Source organism: Pangasianodon hypophthalmus, chromosome 2 (genome assembly GCF_027358585.1).
Source record: "Pangasianodon hypophthalmus isolate fPanHyp1 chromosome 2, fPanHyp1.pri, whole genome shotgun sequence".
Taxonomy (NCBI): domain Eukaryota; kingdom Metazoa; phylum Chordata; class Actinopteri; order Siluriformes; family Pangasiidae; genus Pangasianodon; species Pangasianodon hypophthalmus.
This window is the reverse complement of record NC_069711.1, coordinates 16956378-16976014: the sequence shown is the minus strand read 5'-3', so window position 1 is coordinate 16976014 and position 19637 is coordinate 16956378.

Sequence of the window (19637 nt, the reverse complement as noted above, 5' to 3'; positions counted from 1 at the left end):
CTCTCTCCTGAAGTTCTACTGTATTAATTAGTTAATATAAACCTATCATTTATGTTACAGCCAGAACTACTGTCACAGCCATGGTGTTATAGCAAATAAATGCATCCCTTCTGATTCGAGAATTCAACCACACTGTGGTATAAAGGAAAATAATCAATACCATGGTGGTGTGAAAGGGCCCAATGTGAAATGGATTATTTTCCAATAAAAGTACATCCAGAAGCTCTTACACCAGAGCAATTTGTCAGTAATTACTTTACAATTATTAATTTGTTAATGAATGATGTCATGCTTTTTTACCTGTTTATAGTAAAATATGACCGCAAGACAGTTTATTTCCTGTTATCAGTTGTGTTATAACAGATATAAACAGTTGTTTCTTCACCAGCCTTTCAAAAAAAAAAAACAAAACTGTAGCTCGTCATGAAGAAAACTTACTGACAGTTGCAAAGCGCTGACTCCGGGGGCCTTCCATAAATGTTAAATAAATGTCTCCTTTCATAACGCTTCACCACGTTGATGATTATGTTTTTCTTTGTTAAATAACAGCATTCAAAAGCGCTGTAGTATAAATATGTATAACAAGCTCTTAAATAAACTATCTACTGCGTCTGCTGAAGTGTTGAAAACATTTTAAAATTTAGGACTAGGGTGCAATTTGGAATGGAAGGGCTATGGATGTACATTAGAGAGCAAAAACCTTGCATCACTTTGGCAAACTGGTATCTGACAGTGGTAAATGGATCAGAAACTGAAACACTGCTGGATAATCTCACTTTCTGAGGGTGATTCAGCCTTGCAGTAAGTCGATACAGTAGGGCCATTCCGGCATTATTGATGTGACAACTGTACTCGTATTGACATGAAAAGTGATTCTCTGCCTGCACAAGCTTAGCGTCAGTTTGCATATCTTAGAATGCAGCCTTCTCAGGGAAAGGTCTGTTGATTGCCCTGTTGCAACAGAGCAGTGTAGATGCGTGAAACATGCTGCTTTTTGTGGGAGTGCCCTTTATATCTAATGGATAAATTATCTATTTTCCTACAAATCTCAAAGCAGTTAAATATACAGTAATTGGGCACTGCAGGTTATTGTGATCATAAGTTGTTTTTTTTTTCCCCACATTTTGTGATCATGCACATTACTTTTTTCCCTGGCAAGCTCTCAGAGATGCTTGAATTTATCAGGGCTACCAATTTCATAAACAATTTTCCTTTGAAAGTGAAATATGTCTATGTAAAATTTTCTTGGCTCCCAAGGTAAAAGTGCACATAAACTTTTCTAGTTGTACTTGCAGTAACATAAAGCTTTCATAAAGTTTTGCTCTCAGGAACTCACAAACTAATGTGTGTGTGTGTGTGTGTGTATATATGTGTATATATATATATATATATATATATATATATATATATATATATATATATATATATATATATGAGAGAGAGAGAGAGAGAGAGAGAGAGAGATCATGAGCATAAGATCAAATAAATATATGTGGGCCAACAGGGCTCAGGTGTGCCACGTTAGTTATTACCCCTCTAGCTCAACCCCAAATAACTTTCCAATGCCTCATCTTGAATCAGGCTTTGCTGGATCAGGGTCTGTGCCCAGGCTGAAACCACTAGGCCCAATGTATAATTCCCTGAGTATTGACCACTGCTCTGTGTGTCACTTCCAGAGTGGGGGAGGTCTGTGGGACTGTGTAGAACACTGACCCACTTCCATTTGGGGTAAAGTGCCCTTGCTTTCCACAGCCCCAGCAGACTTGCCACGACCCCATTCAAGCTGTCTGCGGAGCAACTGTGGCACCCTAGGGAAAAGAGTGGGGAATAGAAAGCGTAAGAGTGTGAGAGGATTTTGCCTGGGCGACATGCTGAGCAGTTGCTTACGCAATGGCAAGATTTATCTTTGTCTCCCAGCCTGTCGGCGTCTGTCCTTCCCGAACGGCAGGGTTGCGGGTCCATGCAGAGTCGGGTGGCAGCCTGTAGGCCGCCAACTGGGCTTCCCTGATCAGCAGAGCTTGGATGCAGAAGCCCCACTTGCCCTTGGACCATCCACACAGCGAGGCCATACCCTCAAACATATCAAGGTATATATCAACCCGGCATGATATCTTGACATTATTCAATAAGGGAACCCCAGCCAACCATTTCTGTTTCCTTAGAGGAGAAGATACATTTATAAAGTGAGCTCAAGCCCTCTCCATTTGAAGCAGGCATTGTTATCTTTAGTTCCCATCTGCCATCTCTTTCAAGGCCTCGGACCACTCACAGGTAAACAAAGTAATAACAAACCTTTTATAGAGAAAGTAAATTGTGTAGGGGTGAGTTGACAGATAACGTTCCTGACTGTTCATTTTTCTTTTCCATTTGACGTGTATGGATGTGTTAGTTAACTAGCATGAGGTTTTTATAGATTTCAGGCAGCACCTGTTTGAAGTGGTAACATGGGAGGATGAGATTAAAGCAATATATCATAGTGAACATCTCTTGGTGTGGACCTACATGTGACATCATCTGACTATCACAAAGGAGATGTTTATTTTTTCGCTAACATTTTATAGATGATAGGCATATGTAAATGATCTGATCGGACTGCCAGGTCTCAGGTGGTTCAGCTTTGTTAGTATATAAAGTGCAAGCAAGACTGTAACCCTGCCGCCTGAGAAAAGCACATACTCAGCTAGGTACAGTGTTACAGTGAGGCTGATTTATGTCGTGAGGGAATGGCATGGTCTTATGCTCCTACTACATCAGAGCTACTGAGTATATAATCAGCATTAAGGGAACTACAGTACATGGCTAATTATATTAACATGGGCTTACATGTCTAGTGATGCTGGATATGACCATGATTCTAAGTAAATAGTGAGCTTGAATTTGACTCCTAAAATTCACAAATCTTTCACATTGGTGCTGTGAACAGGATTTGACTGTGTCAATAACTTTCATTTTGTCCTTTAAAGTAATAGGAAAGAGTAGTGCAAGTGGCCTTAATTAAGTTTATTTTTATCTTCCACTTCTCTACATGACCCTCACTAGGACAAAAAATATAATTTGTTACCTAATTCATCATTTTCCAAACATTAGCTTAATTTGGAGATATCTGGAATGTTATCGCATCTTATACATGATCACGTCTTATACATGACGGTATTTTCTATGTGCTAATCTAGAGGATTGGCACAAAGGACATAATTCTGGGTTTGCAGAGGAGAGGTTTGTAAATTCAAATACTAACCATTTTACTGTATATGTACAAGAAATGAAGTTCAAAAAGTATTTAATGTAAACAGTTGTGCCATAATGCAATTAGTGCATCTCGCATTAACTAGCTAAGTTCTGCTCTTTGCTATTCTGTGTCTGTCTTTTTAATTTTCATTTTCAGTTCACCAACATTAACAGTTTTAAAACAAGACAGAAATAGCACCACAGATGACTCTCTAATGCCAACATCGGTACCCATGCTGCTTCTCTCCTTTATCTGCTACACGCCTCTTCCCTTCTATTCTGTGGTGCATGATGGGACACCATAAAGTCCATCATTCCACTCTGTTTAGCAAATATATTCTTTTTACTATTTGTAAAATCTGTTTGCATTTCTCACTGTGAAAGCATTAGACCTTTAGGAATAAGTAAGTATAAACCAAAAACACACAACACACACTAATCAGAAAACACAACAGCAAATTCGCAAACACATCCACATTAACTCAACACAGAAAGGGTGGGTCCATATTGAACATCACATGCTTGTTGCTAATTGGAGGCTGTGTATGACTACGACAAGGGAAGATAGCACTTTTTCAGTCTGATTTCTAGTTAATCTAGTGAAAAAGATTAAATGCGAAGTTACATATGTTATTATTGTAAGGAGTAATTCTTTCTGCTGAATAATCAGGCTTTCTTTAGTCAGGTTTTCAACATAAAGCTACTCACATTAATGCCATGCAAAGTTGACAGCATGTCTAAAAAGAACATCACATGAATGCCCTTGATAAAAATATGATGTGAAAACCAAGTGATTTTGGTTTGGTAATGTGTTTTTGCACTTAAGGGCCACTGCACGTACTAAAATGTCAAGTTCAAAATATTATTTCTTCACACTTTTCAACTAGTTTGTGAATTGCAACAAGCAGTCAGTGATGTAAACTGCTGTAACAGTTCTGATCTTGTAAGGTATAACAAATTCAGCTATAAGGATAACAGCTTTTGTCTGGTGGCTCTGATGCAACACGCAGGTACAAGAGCTTCACACAGGTACAGATACCAAACTAAATATTAGACTCCCATAGTTAAAACCTAGCCCCAGATTCCTACCTGTAATACAGCAGCATTCCTTTTGAGCTTATAGATGATGGATGGTGAAACATTCATCCACAAAAATGAGACTCATTTGAAGGTTAAAAGTTCATTGATACATGTAGTTAGTATTGTCATGATCCACTATCATACGCTAGTGTTCCCCCTCATATTCACTGAAATAGTTAATACCAATAATGTTTTTTCATTTGAAGATCCAGCCTGGCGTACATACATGCCGTGCTAAATGGTAGTGCACTCAGTTAAAGCAAAACCCCTTTGAGGTAAGAGCTGGGGCTACTGGGGAAGGTAGGAGGGGTACTGGAGCAGGAAATTGAAAACAGGATCTCTTCAGGCTTCTTCGATCTGAGCACTAACAAGCCTGCTTTAGGGATGACCGAAAGAAACCTCTGTATTTATTGATTTAGACTTCAGGACTGGAGGTGTTACCTTCTGCTCACACCAGTGGCAAATATTAGCATTTCAAGTGGTGGACTAAATGTAAATTTACCCTACACGTTTCGCAGAAGCAAGGACAAAAAGCTGAAATATCACTCACTAATTGTCTCACTCACTGTCTCCCTCTTACACACACTGTCTCATTCATTGTCTCACTCACTCACTCACCCACTGTCTCCTTCTTACACACTGTCTCTCTCGGTCACTGTTCTCTCCCTCACTCACTGTATTTCTTACTGTCTCCCTCACACTCTCACTCATTGTCTCACTCATGGTCTTTCTCACTTACTGTCTTACTCACAGTCTCCCTTTCACTCAGTCTTCCTCTCACTCACTGTCTTACTGTCTCCCTCGCACTCTCACTCATTGTCTCACTCATTGTCTCACTCACTAGCTCTCAACCCCACTCTCACTTACTGTCTCACTCACGGTCTTTCTCACTTACTGTCTTACTCACAGTCTCTCACTCACAGTCTCCCTCTCACTCACTGTCTCCTTTTCACTCAGTCTTCCTCTCACTCACTGTCTTACTGTCTCCCTCACACTCTCACTCACTGTCTCACTCACTATCTCTCAACCTCACTCTCACTTACTGTCTCACTCACAGTCTTTCTCACTGTCTCCTTTTCACTCAGTCTTCCTCTCACTCACTGTCTTACTGTCTCCCTCACACTCACTGTCATTGTCTCACTCACTGTCTTTCTAACTCACTGTCTTACTCACAGTCTCCCTCTCACTCACTGTCTCCTTTTCACTCAGTCTCCCTCTCACTCACTGTCTTACTTACTGTCTCCATCACACTCACTCTCATTGTCTCACTCACTGTTTCTCTCACTCCTCTCTCACTCACTGTGTCCCTCCACTCACTGTCTCTTACTCACTGTGTCCCTCCACTCACTTTCTCTCTCTCACTGTCTCTTGCTCACTCACTGTCTCTCTCCCTTTCACTCACTTTCTCACTTTGACTCATATTGAGTTTTACTCATTGTTTCCCTTCCTGACAGAATCATTCTCACTGTCACACTCTCTCACTGTCTCACTCTCTCACTGTCTCTCACTCACCATCACACTGCCCTCTCACTAACTTTAAATGTCAGTAGTGGTATTTGACTGATTTGGCTGTGTGGTTTAAAATCGATCTAGATTTCCTTCTTGTTCACAGATGAGTGAAGGAAATGAACACCTTTTTTGGAAAGACTTCAATTCAGCATGATCAGGTGTAATAATTAGCCTGAATGATTGCTACACCTGAGCACTGGGCAGTAATGTCCCTGATTCTGATATATTTCATAGTAATTATTTTGAAATGATTCACTCTCATGTATCGTACAGCAGTACCTAACAAGCCAACTTTAGAAATGCGCTCTGGTTGCTGTCTACGGAAGCAAATTCCCTGAATCTTATTATAGCGCTGGTCTCCTGAATGCTTCCTAACAGCTCAACCTCACCAGAATTACAAACAGGACCAGAGCAGCATGCTGAGCAGAATAGGGGAATAATAATATCCACAGCAACAATGAAATTAATCATGGAAGGAAATGGATTTGCTCTGCAGGGGAGGCAGTGGATCCGAGGCTGTATTTGATACACAGTACATGTCACCAGAAGGAACACTGTAATAAAACAATTTCCTCATTGGATATAGAGGATGGGTAAAGGCTGTGAGACTTGTGGCCTCTCGGTTTCTTTATTAGACAACGCATGGCCTCAAACATCTGATATTACGCCACTTTGTTATTCCTCTAATATTACTTGAGCATTGGTACAAAAATATAGCACTTCACTTAACACTGGAGTCACAGCACTTGAAAAGATTTGTTTGAGGGCATTTTGAATATGAAAAATGAGAACGGTGCAGACACAGCTGCAACAAGTTCAACTCCATACACATCAGGGAGGCTATACTGTATATATACGATGGCAAAACTAGTGAGCAGTGAAAGTATATTACAGGGTGTCCCAAACATCTCTGTACATAGGGGAAATTAACACTTTTCAGCAAAATGTCATCCAAAGTTTTTCATACTTAGTTTCTATTCTTTTTTTTTTTTTTTCCCAGATAGCCTTTAAGCATGCCTTTGACAAAAGAAGAACGTATTGAAATCATTCTCATGGCTGGATGAGGAAGCTGTCGCAAGGTTGTGATGGACATGCAATTACATTGAGTTCATCATAAGTGGGAGCGACGATTCCGGGTGTGTTTACAAAGAAATGGCAATCATGTAGACGATTTTTTTGTAAATAAAATTACATTTTGCTAAAAAGTGTTAATTTCCCCTATGTATGGAGACTTAAGGGACACCCTTTAGATTCATTTCTGTATTGATAGCATGAAAGTGATGTATATATACCCTAGTTGAGAACTACTTAAGGGACAAATGCACAAACAAGCCAGTGTCAGTTAGCTATCTATCCAGTGTAGATATGTGGGTATTATTTTGTACAGTAAATTAGGCCAAAACACAACACATAAGAAAAGGATGATTATAATATAACAAACTTGGACAGCTCTCCTCTCACATACATACACATATGAACATAGACATCCTACCTGAAACTCCCTGCCACACTTTTGCCATCTCTAGCTCTATTTCTCATGCAAATCTATGTATACTCCAGGAGCAGGATAGAGATCTGGATCTCATTGTGAGGGAACCGTGTCTAAGTACAAGAAGTGTATGCTTTTATTCTTTTAAGTACACCCAGATAAAATGCTCTCAGCTTTATTATAGTTTATATAATTTAAAATTGCTTCCATTGTGGGCAGTGGTAGCTCAGTGGTTAAGGTGTTGGACGACTGATTGGAAGGTCATGAGTTCAAATCCCAGTGCTGCTACTGCTGGGCCCTTGAGTAAGGTCCTTATCCCTCAACTGCTCACTTGTATAAATGAGATAAATGTACTGTAAGTTGCTCTGGATAAGAGCTTCTGCCAAATACTGTGAACGTAATGGAATTACTCCTGTTTTTTTTCTTCTCGATCTCTGCTTCAAGTTTGTTTGATCATATGGAGACAATGGAAAGTAGGAAGCACTTCATGGCATTATGGCTCAAATGGAAAGCCCATTTCAGCAGTCACATTCTACATCCTGTTTAGCCCACTCTCTCAGCCTTTTCCATCCATTTCTCACCGCCGCACATTGACGCTTCGCCCCTGCACTGTCAATTATTCATGCCTCCAACAATTACTCCTCAGCAAAAGTAATGCAAAGAATGTGCTATGGGCAGAGCTATTAAAAATTCAGATATGCTGTATGCACTACCTTATTGTTTCTCCTAATGTGCTGCGGTCAGAAAAAAAAATAAAGTACCAGATTAAATTTTCTCTAGTGAAATTTTCTAGAGATGCTTCACAGATCTACATTTAAAGAACTTGAGATAGAAACATCCTGTCTAATATCAATTTTGAACAGATTGATAACTGAACCTTTGAGAGCACAAATCGTTTAAAAAATAGGAAAAAATTGACTGATTTTAATACATTTTTGATACGACTCAATGATTCAAACCAATATATGTCAGGCAAAATCTAGTAGAAGATAGCAGGTGAATTGATTAGTGTCTGTCCAAGTGGAAGAGGCATGACCTCTCTCTCTCTGTGGTGGAGGTGTGTGCGACCTCTCTGTCTCTGTCCCAGTGAAGGAGGTGTGGCCTCTCTGTCCCTGTCCCAGTGAAGGAGGTGTGGCCTCTCTGTCTCTGTCCCAGTGAAAGAGGTGTGGCCTCTCTGTCCCTGTCCCAGTGAAGGAGGTGTGGCCTCTCTGTCTCTGTCCCAGTGAAGGAGGTGTGGCCTCTCTGTCCCTGTCCCAGTGAAGGAGGTGTGGCCTCTCTGTCTCTGTCCCAGTGAAGGAGGTGTGGCCTCTCTGTCTCTGTCCCAGTGAAGGAGGTGTGGCCTCTCTGTCTCTGTCCCAGTGAAGGAGGTGTGGCCTCTCTGTCTCTGTCCCAGTGAAGGAGGTGTGGCCTCTCTGTCTCTGTCCCAGTGAAGGAGGTGTGGCCTCTCTGTCTCTGTCCCAGTGAAGGAGGTGTGGCCTCTCTGTCTCTGTCCCAGTGAAGGAGGTGTGGTCTCTCTGTCTGTTCTGTGAAGGAGGCATGGCTTCTTGGTCTGACTGTCTGTTGCAGTGACGGCTGTTTGCCTTCCATTTATCAAAAATTTCTGCAGTGCTTGCACAATACTGAATCACTCTGTGATGTATTAGATTGCACTGTATCATATTGCATTGAAATGTCTCTACTGTTTTACTGTACTGAAATCTTGGTTGTTTCATTTGGATCTTTCATACCCTGGATTGTTGCTCACGTATTGAGATATTCACTGTACAGGTTAACCCTCTTACTGTAGATGGATGAATGAATGAATGAATGAATGAATGAATGAATTTGAACTTCGACTACTCTTGTGGTAAGTGGTAAATCTTGTACATTTCATTCTTGACTGATATGTCAGTATGAGTATCCAGATTCTAGCCTCGCTATTATGAGCTGTTACTCCCTACACTGAATTTGCTACAGAGCTCATTTAATAGATGAGATAGCTCATTTAATATGAAAGCAAGTCAAGAGGAGCCTGCCCCAGTGTGTTAGAAATGTAACTCATCTCGGGCATCTTGGGCCACCTTTACAAGTGCCCTATTTCCAGGCCCTGACTTCATTAGCTGCCAGGTGACAGCCAGGCTGCTGGTGACAGTGGCCAATAATGAGTGTGTCTCTGGTTTCTGTCATACGCACACACACGCGCTAGCAACCTGAAAAAGCCCTTTACTGCCTAATAGGAAAATAATTAAAGTCATCTATTTATAATGGCTCTTCAAGCTAAAAGAGCACATTTGATTATACTTTTTTTTCAGGCGCGCCCACTAGAACAGACTCACGGATGGGAAAACAATTGCCATCATAGAGGGAGGGGGGATGGAGGGAGGGGGTGTCTAGCGCTAAATTGAACAGACAGCTTGCTGAACCTTTTGCCTCGGTTTGACCAAGGCTGTTCCCGTGACTAGAAAATCACATGGGAAGAGAGAGAGAGAGAGAGAGAGATAGAGATATCGAGCTTTATCACATGCAGACAGAGGTGAGGTTTAGTATTCTACTGGTGCTGTGTAACCAAAAAAACAGACCTTACACCCCTGTTACCTTTCACACAATAGTAATCACATCTGATTTCACAGCCTGCCGTCCACAATCCCGATTGCTTTTAAGGATTTAATGATTATTGATGAAAGTGGCCTTCTTCTCTGTTTTGATGAGCTATAGTGTTTATGTTTTGGTTTTTCTTATCCCACTTCTAATCAAATGGATGTGTCTTTATCTTTTATTCATTAAAAGTACAATTCGATCATTGTCACTATTTTTGGCCAAATCCTTGTATTATGTTTGTTTTATCATCTTACTAAAAATCTTACTGAAATAATATTATAAGTGTGGCTCTGAGCTAGCTGATGTTCACATGGATTTAAAAATACTAAAAGAAAAACATGGAAAAGTCTATGTAATAAGTATAATAATCCTGCAGAAAGATATAGCACAATGGCTGGTGAATTCTAGTTTTCTTGAAAGTATAACATACATATGTTACATAATGTAATAATAAATACAGGGAAATTACTGCAATCCCAGAAACCCAATTTTAGCACACACTATATATTTCTTGCCAGTATTTTTTTTAAAATTGCTACGTTTCAGAGAGGCCATGCATCGTCAAATAATTGTTATATCTGTACTATTATCCTCATTGCATCTCATTATCACAGAGCTCCATTGCACATAGAGTAGATGTATAAGCCTAAAGGGCTAGTTATTGACTTAACCTCATATTTTTACTTTATCTTGTTTATCTATGCAACAACAAACATCTAGTTAGTAGCAGTTATCTCTCTGATCTCAATTATCATGCAAATGCTTAAAGTAGTTAACTTTAGATGTCCGCTTTTGGTCAGCTTTCCAAGTGATATGCCAGTGATTCCTAATCAAATGAATTGAATGTGTTGATCTGTGCCCTTGGCATTTTGAAGCCTCATTAGCTTTGTTATCTTTAGAAAATGGCTTATCTAGAGGTAACAAGTGAATGATAGAAAATATGTTGTGATCATTAGATAAAGGTGCAGAAAAGATAATAAAGTAAGTTTTAACTCTTGCAAGTTAAAAAAGGGAGCATTTTTATAGGATGTATGTAGGTCCAGAGCAGTGTGTGAGCTCCAGGCTGGCTTAATGCTTCTGTGTTGCTGCTCATGCCAGAGGGAGGTGATGGAGGAATGGCTGAAAAATGTGACGCATTCTGCTACCGAGTCACAGGGGAGAGTGGTGCAGTCAGCAGAGCCAATCCGCCTTCCTTTGAACACACACACACACACACACAAATGCAAAACCAATGTAGTCAGGGATGTCTCCATTTCACCACTGCATCCAATCTGAATGCCATGAAAGTGTGTGTAGAAAGAGTAAGCTCTGTTTATGCATGTATATATGTATAATGTGTGTGTGTGTGTGTATATATATATATATATTTGTTGCACAAAAGGTTTTGCAGAATTCAAAAGGTCAGATTTTCCAGGAGTCTTATCCCTTCCATTGTAGCCTGTGTTCAGTTGAAATGCTGATGGATTTGATCTAACGTGGATCATCTGCTCCATGCCAGCTCGAGTGCACACTGTCAATAAAGCAAAAAGGGGGACATATCTACTGCACATATCTACTGATGTTGCACACCACAGCTATATTCCTTGGTCTTACCCATTGTGATGAATGAATAAGGGAATTTGGCCTGTGTTACCTCATATTTATACCCCTGTGAAACAGGAAGTCATGGTTGAACAATTTCTTGTTCCTAGTCACCCAGGTGTACTAAAAAAATGTAAAATATCAATGTGTATTTTTTTTTTTTTGGATAAACCTGTATTGTGTTTGCAATTGTTTGATATCCATGAGAGCAGAGTACTTTTGTGAATTTGTTGAACAAAAGATCAAAATGTTAAACAATAAATACAATTTTTCGCAGCCATCTCTGCTCATATTTACCAAAGGTGCCAATATTAGTGGAGTGCATTGTAGATATGGATAGACTGATATAGATATACATAATAGAAGGAAGGAGGAGGGGGGGTAAGCTGTATTATAACCCGAAGGCTCATAGGAGAAAGAATGGTTATAAAAATAGGGGGAAATGAGAGGAACATACACAGCAGGAGCTTTCCTTATATAGACGAGCTGGAGAACTGGCTTTAACTGGTCTTCAAGGATTTTCATCTTCCTTCTTTTTTGTGCTTGCTTGCCAAAGAAGTAGCAAAGGCATTATCCAATTACATTTCTTAGAAATGTTTCTTTTATATGCATTATCAGTCAAGTACCCAGGGTTTTTATGGTTATCTATGCTCCAAACTATGCAGACCTGGCTATAATCTCTTAGTATTTGACCATCTAATGTGTGGCATATAATTAAAATGTGTGGCAGTGTCACAATGAAGCATAAATGGTTGGCTTCAACTGCAAGCAGTTTATTGAATGAATCAGAATCAGTAGATAAAAACATAACCAAAAAAGCAGGGGTCAAAACACGGGCTAGCTGGCTAATGTGTAGTTTTGTCATTAGTTTTGTCATATAGTTATAGTCATTTATGTCCAGTAAGTGAGGTGGAAACAGCCAGTTGAAATTAAATCAGGTGACAGGGAATGGAATGAAGTCCAAAGTGGAGCAGCTAAGGATCTAGATATGACAGGCACTCTAGGAAAACCCTTGATGTTTTGAAATTTTGACCTTTATATCCATACAAAATTTAGTATACAAGGTTCTCCTGGACTTGTTGTGGCTTATTCTTTAAGGATACGTCAAGCACATTCTGACATTTCATCTCTGATGTATCTGTACAAACAAACTCATGTCTGGTCAGAGTCTGTGGGTAACATTTAAACCACCTGAAAATCATTTGATTGGCAGTTAAATCAGTATCATCAAAAATATAGCAAGTATAGTAAGTAGAATAGTACAGGTAATAGTAATAAAAACAGCAAATAACATTTATAATCACAATTATATAATCACCAATTACGTGCAATGGGGTTTAGTATCAACATGTTTGGTGGTTTGTAGATGTGAATCAGAGACACAGACATGCATGTTTATCAGCTCATGAATTCTTCAGTTGAGTAATGGATGCATTTGCATGCCTGCTGACCCAGATGCAGAATTTTAGATAGATGAACCTTCAAAGAAGCTTAGAGAGCATGCTGTTTGAGGCTATTATATAATTTCTTATCAACACTAAAACACAGCAGACATATGACATGTAAATAAAGGACTAGTGGGACATCATTACTGTTTTCCTGTAATATTCTGACTGTGAACTGACTAACAGGAAAAAACATAAATAAAGGGACTATGAACTTGCATCTAGCTGTCTCCAGTGCCATGTGTTACAGAATCAAAATGCATTTATTTTGCCCTTGTGGTCTGCCTTCACAGAAAAGTGGATCTGTTTTTCAGTCTCCTTCCTAACAAGTCTTTAAATGAGACCATTTGCTTTTTGGTATGCAAATATTATTGTGAATTTCAGGATAAAAATAATTAGGAATACAATTTCTCACTTAAAAAAAAAAAAAAAAAAAAGAAACAAAAACAGGTTTTAAGCATGACTTGCTTGTAACTTCTTGAAACAAAAGCAGGTTTTGTCTTTGCTAGCGTTGCAATTTATACAATCCAGGCAGATGTTTGCTGTTCTGATCAGTCTGTTAGTGTCAGTATTCCAAAGCAGCAAGAGCACACACACATCACATCACTTGTCTCTTTTTTTCTGCCGTAACTCTGCAGTTTCCTTCAGGATCAAAAAGGTATCTGTCTGTCTCTTATTGAAATTCAGCCTGCACAAATCCACGCTCTGCCAGAGAGCTGTGTTCTTCTGATTTAGCCTGTGTGTGTGTGTGTGTGTGTGTGTGTGTGTGTGTGCACGCATTTGCATGAGTGTGTGCAAACAGAGCTCTGGCTCGTCTCTGTCATCTGCAGATCAGTGAGACCCTTTCTAATGAAGCAGCTGCTTGTTGCACACATAGCCGGGTAAAAAAGATCTGCACATCTGGACAGCTCAGAGACGCATAGCATGGTGGGATTACAGTGAGGAAAATCAGAAAACGGCTTATCTTTTCCAACCCTCCCTTCCGAAACCCTCTGCCTTGTCTACACTCTGCGCCACAAAGTGAAGGGTAATTTGTGTAGCACTTTCCCCTCAACAAAAAGCCGGCCTGTCAAAGGAGATTTCTGCCTGATGCCGTTATTCGTAGAGACAACATCACTTCCTGTATCCATTATCCAGTTAAGTGTGAAACAAGATGTTACCTTACAGCAGATCCCATATTGGAGGGAAATAAACCAGATTTATCAATGTTACACAGGGTAAAACCGTGTCAACACCCTTTACCATATCAGAGTTATCTGTCTCCTCACAAAAGGCTGCCCAAAGCATGAGTTTTTTTTTCTCTTTTGTGTAGTGTTCCTGCACTACAGGAACACTACACAAAAGAGAATATTTGTGTATATTTGTAGCTGCCAAAGGTGTAAATACATGCCGATTGTAAAAAATGTACCAGCTTAACGATATGGCTGCGCTGATAAAAATTGGGGGGCGATGACAGGTGAATGGAGTTAGGCATCTCTGTATCAGCAAAGTACCACCGCACTCACACACTCAGCTTTATTATTATATTATATATTATTATTATAATTATTATATTATTATTATTATATTATTATAACAGTTTACTATTATTTCGAAATATTATTCCACTCCTCTTTCCACTCCTCAATATGACACTTAAATGATCACGTATCACGGCTGCCTTAAATGTATAGCTCATAAATCAAGTTGTGCAACATATAATCTCAGAAGAAAACACACACACACTCCTAGTGACCACACATGACTGCATTTCAAAATTAAAAGCATTCCGTCTGCATTGACAGCAGTTAATGATGGTTACTAGACGTGCCGGTATTGAATATATGAACATATGTTTACCTACACTGTGATAACCCTTAGGGCTTATGCACTTCACTCCCACACTGTTCATGGATTGATGTCAAAGATCTCTTACCCTATTGATTGCTGAGTTGTGAACTAGGCAGCCAATTATACCCCTTTTCCATAGTGATTTGTTTAAAACAATTAGAAACAGCACTAGCAAATGGCTAGTGCCGGAAAGCATAACACTGTGAGTACCGAATCTATAACCACTATTGGCTGTGTTTTTCTGAGACATGTTCAGTCATTATGAGCCTAATTAGGCTATAACAGGACGGAGTCTCTTCCGACGCAGCACATTCCTACTCGTACATCCAACCTCACTATGGAGACAGACAGGCTTGTGAATAGGATAGAAACAGCTCAGAGGTCTGGCTGTGTCTTTGATCATCAATGCTTATCAAGGCATATTAATAAGCCATAATATTCATAATCTATACTATAGATATTGAATCAGCACATTATTAGATTTTGATTATATCGCTTTATAACTCAACCTGTATAATATTTATTCACCACATTTGAGGGATTATGTTTTTTTTTTTTTTTTTTTTTTTTTGATTAAACCCCTATGGCATGTCTTGTTACAGTACTGTTTCACAGATATTTGAACTGTACTTCTGACTTCTGATCTAAATGTGTTCCAGTGTGTTTATTTAGAAATGTGTACATGTAGATCTTCTTACAATGCTTGCCAAATTATATAATTTGCCATACAAGCAGCGGTTTGCTGCAGCCATCCACAATGTATTCAAACAAAAATGAATTCAATTAAAAAATGAAAAAATTGTTACTAACTAATGCAGTATTTGCCCTTTAGCAATTTTCTGGTTACTATTAAATGGAGGGCTAGTAGACTACCACATGGATGATTTCTGTCAAATATTGTATTGTAATATTACATTACAAATGAAATCCAAAAACGATAGTTTATAAAGAAGTTAAAGCTAGTGGAGAGGAAGCCATTTTGATGTGATGTCAGGTATGTTTGGGAATTTGCCAAGGTGGCTCTTGACCAACTGTTTATCAGGCTAGCTACTGTAAATTGCAGGTCATCTTTTTCAGAGCTCCTAATACAATGGAATGCAGAAATAAAACAGGGAATTAAAACAATTACTTATTGACTGTATTATGGCTGATATATATTTCTGTACATTTCTGTACATTACATTTCAATTCAGTCACTGTATTCATGTAGCACTTTTTACAAGCAGAATACCAACAAAACCTCGCTAACATTACTCTGCTAACTACTTACCTTAGCTAGCTATGTTATTAACATTAGCTGTCTGACATTATAGAGTTAGCCAAGTTTCTTAGCAAGCTAGCGGGCTTTTAATCAAAACCACTAGCCAAGCTTGATATCATGCTATCTAATATTAGATAAAAATTTCACTGTGTGAATAAAACATATATTTTATGCTAAGCAGTACATTGAGGTTATCTGTTTTCATAGACCGCAAACAGCTTGGCGACAATTAAACTATATCCCATCATTTAAGACAAAATACTAATGATATAGTCAACTTTAGATCAGTATTCAGTATCCACAGTACTATGATGAGTAGGTGAAAAATATTTTTTCAGACATGTTCACACTTGGGAAAGTTTCACCATGTAAAGACAACCTAAAACTCATGAAACCTAACAAATTATGCAAAAGTTCCACTGTACTCAAGCCAGAGCACGGAAGTTGTTTCTATGGTAACAGGCAGTGACTCCAGTCAATATGCATAAGGCTGGGTTGCTTTCATATTGACCCAGAGATGCCTGGCAAGACATCATTGAGAACCATCAGCCTAATACAGCGTGCAGTTTTATTAATGAATAAATTAACTCATGTTGGTCTCATCACATCATTACAAAACCATAAACTACTCTTGACTGAGTATTTTCATGTACTGGTGCAAAATATAGATCAGAATATTTTTATATGAACTTCAGAGCAAAGTAATAAATAATATTTGTAATATTAATATTAATAATTAATTATATTAACTAATATTAATACTTATTACTTATTTTTATGTAATTACCTACTTCTTACCTACACCTGGTTGCAAACTGTTTTTAAAAAGAGAACCGTAGTTGGGCTCGGATGATTGATAAACACCTCAGTGTTGGGATTTAGTCTATTTCTCCGGGCTCCTCTTATTGAGACAATCACAGCGGTCACTTCTGCAATGCTCTGCTGCCCCATTTGAGACCGACTGCTGTGCAAATACAGCATAACATAGTAACTGCAACAGACAGGGAGACCACCTTGACGGATCTTTTTAATTAATCCCAGATCAAAAGGGCCATAAATTGTAATTGCTGTCCTTCGGCCGCAGCCCAGGGTGCTGGCATGGACACGGAGTGAGGGTGATAAATGAGAAGTTGTTACTGCACAGCTAGAAGCACAGACCTGGAAAATAAATATTCTAATCATCCACCGTGGTGTGGCAAAACAGCCACTGAGAAAAGATGTGATAAAGAGGCATTTGGGTTCCTGTTGTGTGTGTATGTATTTTTATATATATGTGTGTGTGTATGTATGTATGTGTGTATGTGTGTATATATATATATATATATATATATATATATATATATATATATATATATATATATATATATATATACATACACAGTACTGTGCAAAAGTCTAAGGCACATGCAAAGAAAAGCTGTAGCGCAAAGATGAAAATAATAATGAAAAAAATAATGAAATTAAATGTTTCTACATTAAAAAAATACTATAAATAGCAGTAAACAATAATAAATGAAACAAAGTCAATATTTGGTGTGATGACCCTTTGCTTTAAAAAAAACAGTAGTCTCAGGTACAGTGTGTGCAGCTTTATAAAGGAAATGAGCTGTACGTTTTACTGAGCTTCTTGCAGAACCAGCCACAGCTCTTCTGGAGACTTTGACTGTCGCACTTGCTTCTTATTTTTGCAGCAAAACCCAGCAGCCTTCATTATGTTTTTTTGTCTGAAAAGTGGTCTCTTGTGTAATATATGCTGCTTTCTTTACTGACATACAGACATTTTTACAAACATTTAATTTTGTGCTGTAAAACACAAATACAGACACAAGCAGGAGGCACACCATTCCTTTTTTTTCCTTTAGAAAGCTTGCCAGAAAGGTTCACATATCATCTGGTTGAGACTAGAGGTGTGCTCCCAGTGCGGGGGACTGGGATTCCTCAGGATGCAGCAAAGCAGTTTAACAAGCAGGAGGGACAGATACGAAGCTTGTAGTCAGAAGCGAGCCGTTAGATATGAAGCTCACAGGACAAAGAAAGACCGTGTTCATTAATGTGAACATTAATGTTGCATTTACATCCTTAGTAACTCCCTCACGGTGGTTTAAATTAAGCTACTAGTTCGCTTATGTTTTAGGAAATAGCACATTGCAATTTCCCTTGTGACAGCAGACCACGTTGACCAAACCTCTAAATGAATTAATATTAAAGAATGATCTTTAGCTCTTGTTTCGCTCTGTGTGTCTTCCTTGGTTTTGACTGTGTTTGTTTGGTTTGTCTCTTGTCTGATAAAAAAGCCTTCACTTGCATCCATTCCATCACTTACAGGCAGTTTCTTGTAGTGATCATTTGTCTCCATGTTAGATTTATCTGTGAAGACTAGCTGAGATACAGTGTAAGAATGATAAGAAACCAATACTAATCAGTAGATTAATCAATCATTTTCTAGAAGCTGTCCATTCAGTATTCATTACGCTCATGAGTAGCACTGAAAAATCTGGGAAGCTGAACAAAAATAATAAGAATTAAATGATTTGAGATATGCATAACATTATTCTTGGTAATATATCAGCCAAACTGAGAAACGTTTTGTGTTTTACTTTATTGGTCTCAAAGTTGCCTTCTATGCTTTACAACATACTATATATTAAAGGGCAGATATAACATTACAAACACAAAATGTATAATCTGATGTCATGAATGATGTCATTAACTTGACTTTACTGCATGTTTGGCTGAATCATGGATTTCTGTGGTGTGTGTGAGAAAGATATTTGTTCTCAGAAAGAATACTTACACAAGGGAACTGGCTTTATAATTAGAGAAAGTCAGTGGTGTGCAGTAGCCTTATTAACTGACAGCCCTAGTCCCTTATTTGCCCATCACGGGAGGACTGCTCACAAAAGGGGAGTCACTAGAAATAACATCTATTATCCCCGTCATTGTCATTCATATTAGCCTTCTAATTAAGGCTCATCCATGACTGGTCTTTTAAAATGAATGGAGAATGGATTGAAATGTCATTTCTTGGCCACACTGCTCAGGTATTGTGTTTCAGGAGTCCCCATCACATCCAGCTGGCTCCGGGAATGACAGGGGAAGAAGCCGGGAGGCCAGTAATTGGGAGGCTGTCAAAGAGAGAGGGAGAGAAAGTCACGCTCACATCCCATCAGCACCTCATCAGCCTCAGGATGGTGTGTGTGTAGCAGGGGGAAAAGAGCTGTCTGCCTGCTGTCAGCAGCCTCGGCTCTGCTTTGTATTAAAGATTGTTGTTCCATATCTTGAGGTCTTGTTGACAGAAGAGAGAAGAAATGAAAAGAGCTGTGCTTCTCTATAGATAGCAGCAGGTATTTTTCTCTGTGTGCGCTCAGTTAGTGGTTTTTTTCCTTCTTCTTTCTTTTGTTTCTTAATCATCCACACCAGTTGAGGGAGCTGTGGCCGTTTTCCTGCTGTGCCAGTACTGTTAGAGAAGGCTGCAAACAAAAGAGAACAAAAATCCAAACAGATGTGGGAGTTCATGCCAGCAGACACGATTGTTTTTTTAGTACACAATCCATCATATACTCCTGCACATACACACCTCACAGTTTATATGGCTAAATTCCTGCCTTCCTTCTAAAATGTAGAACTGACTAATATA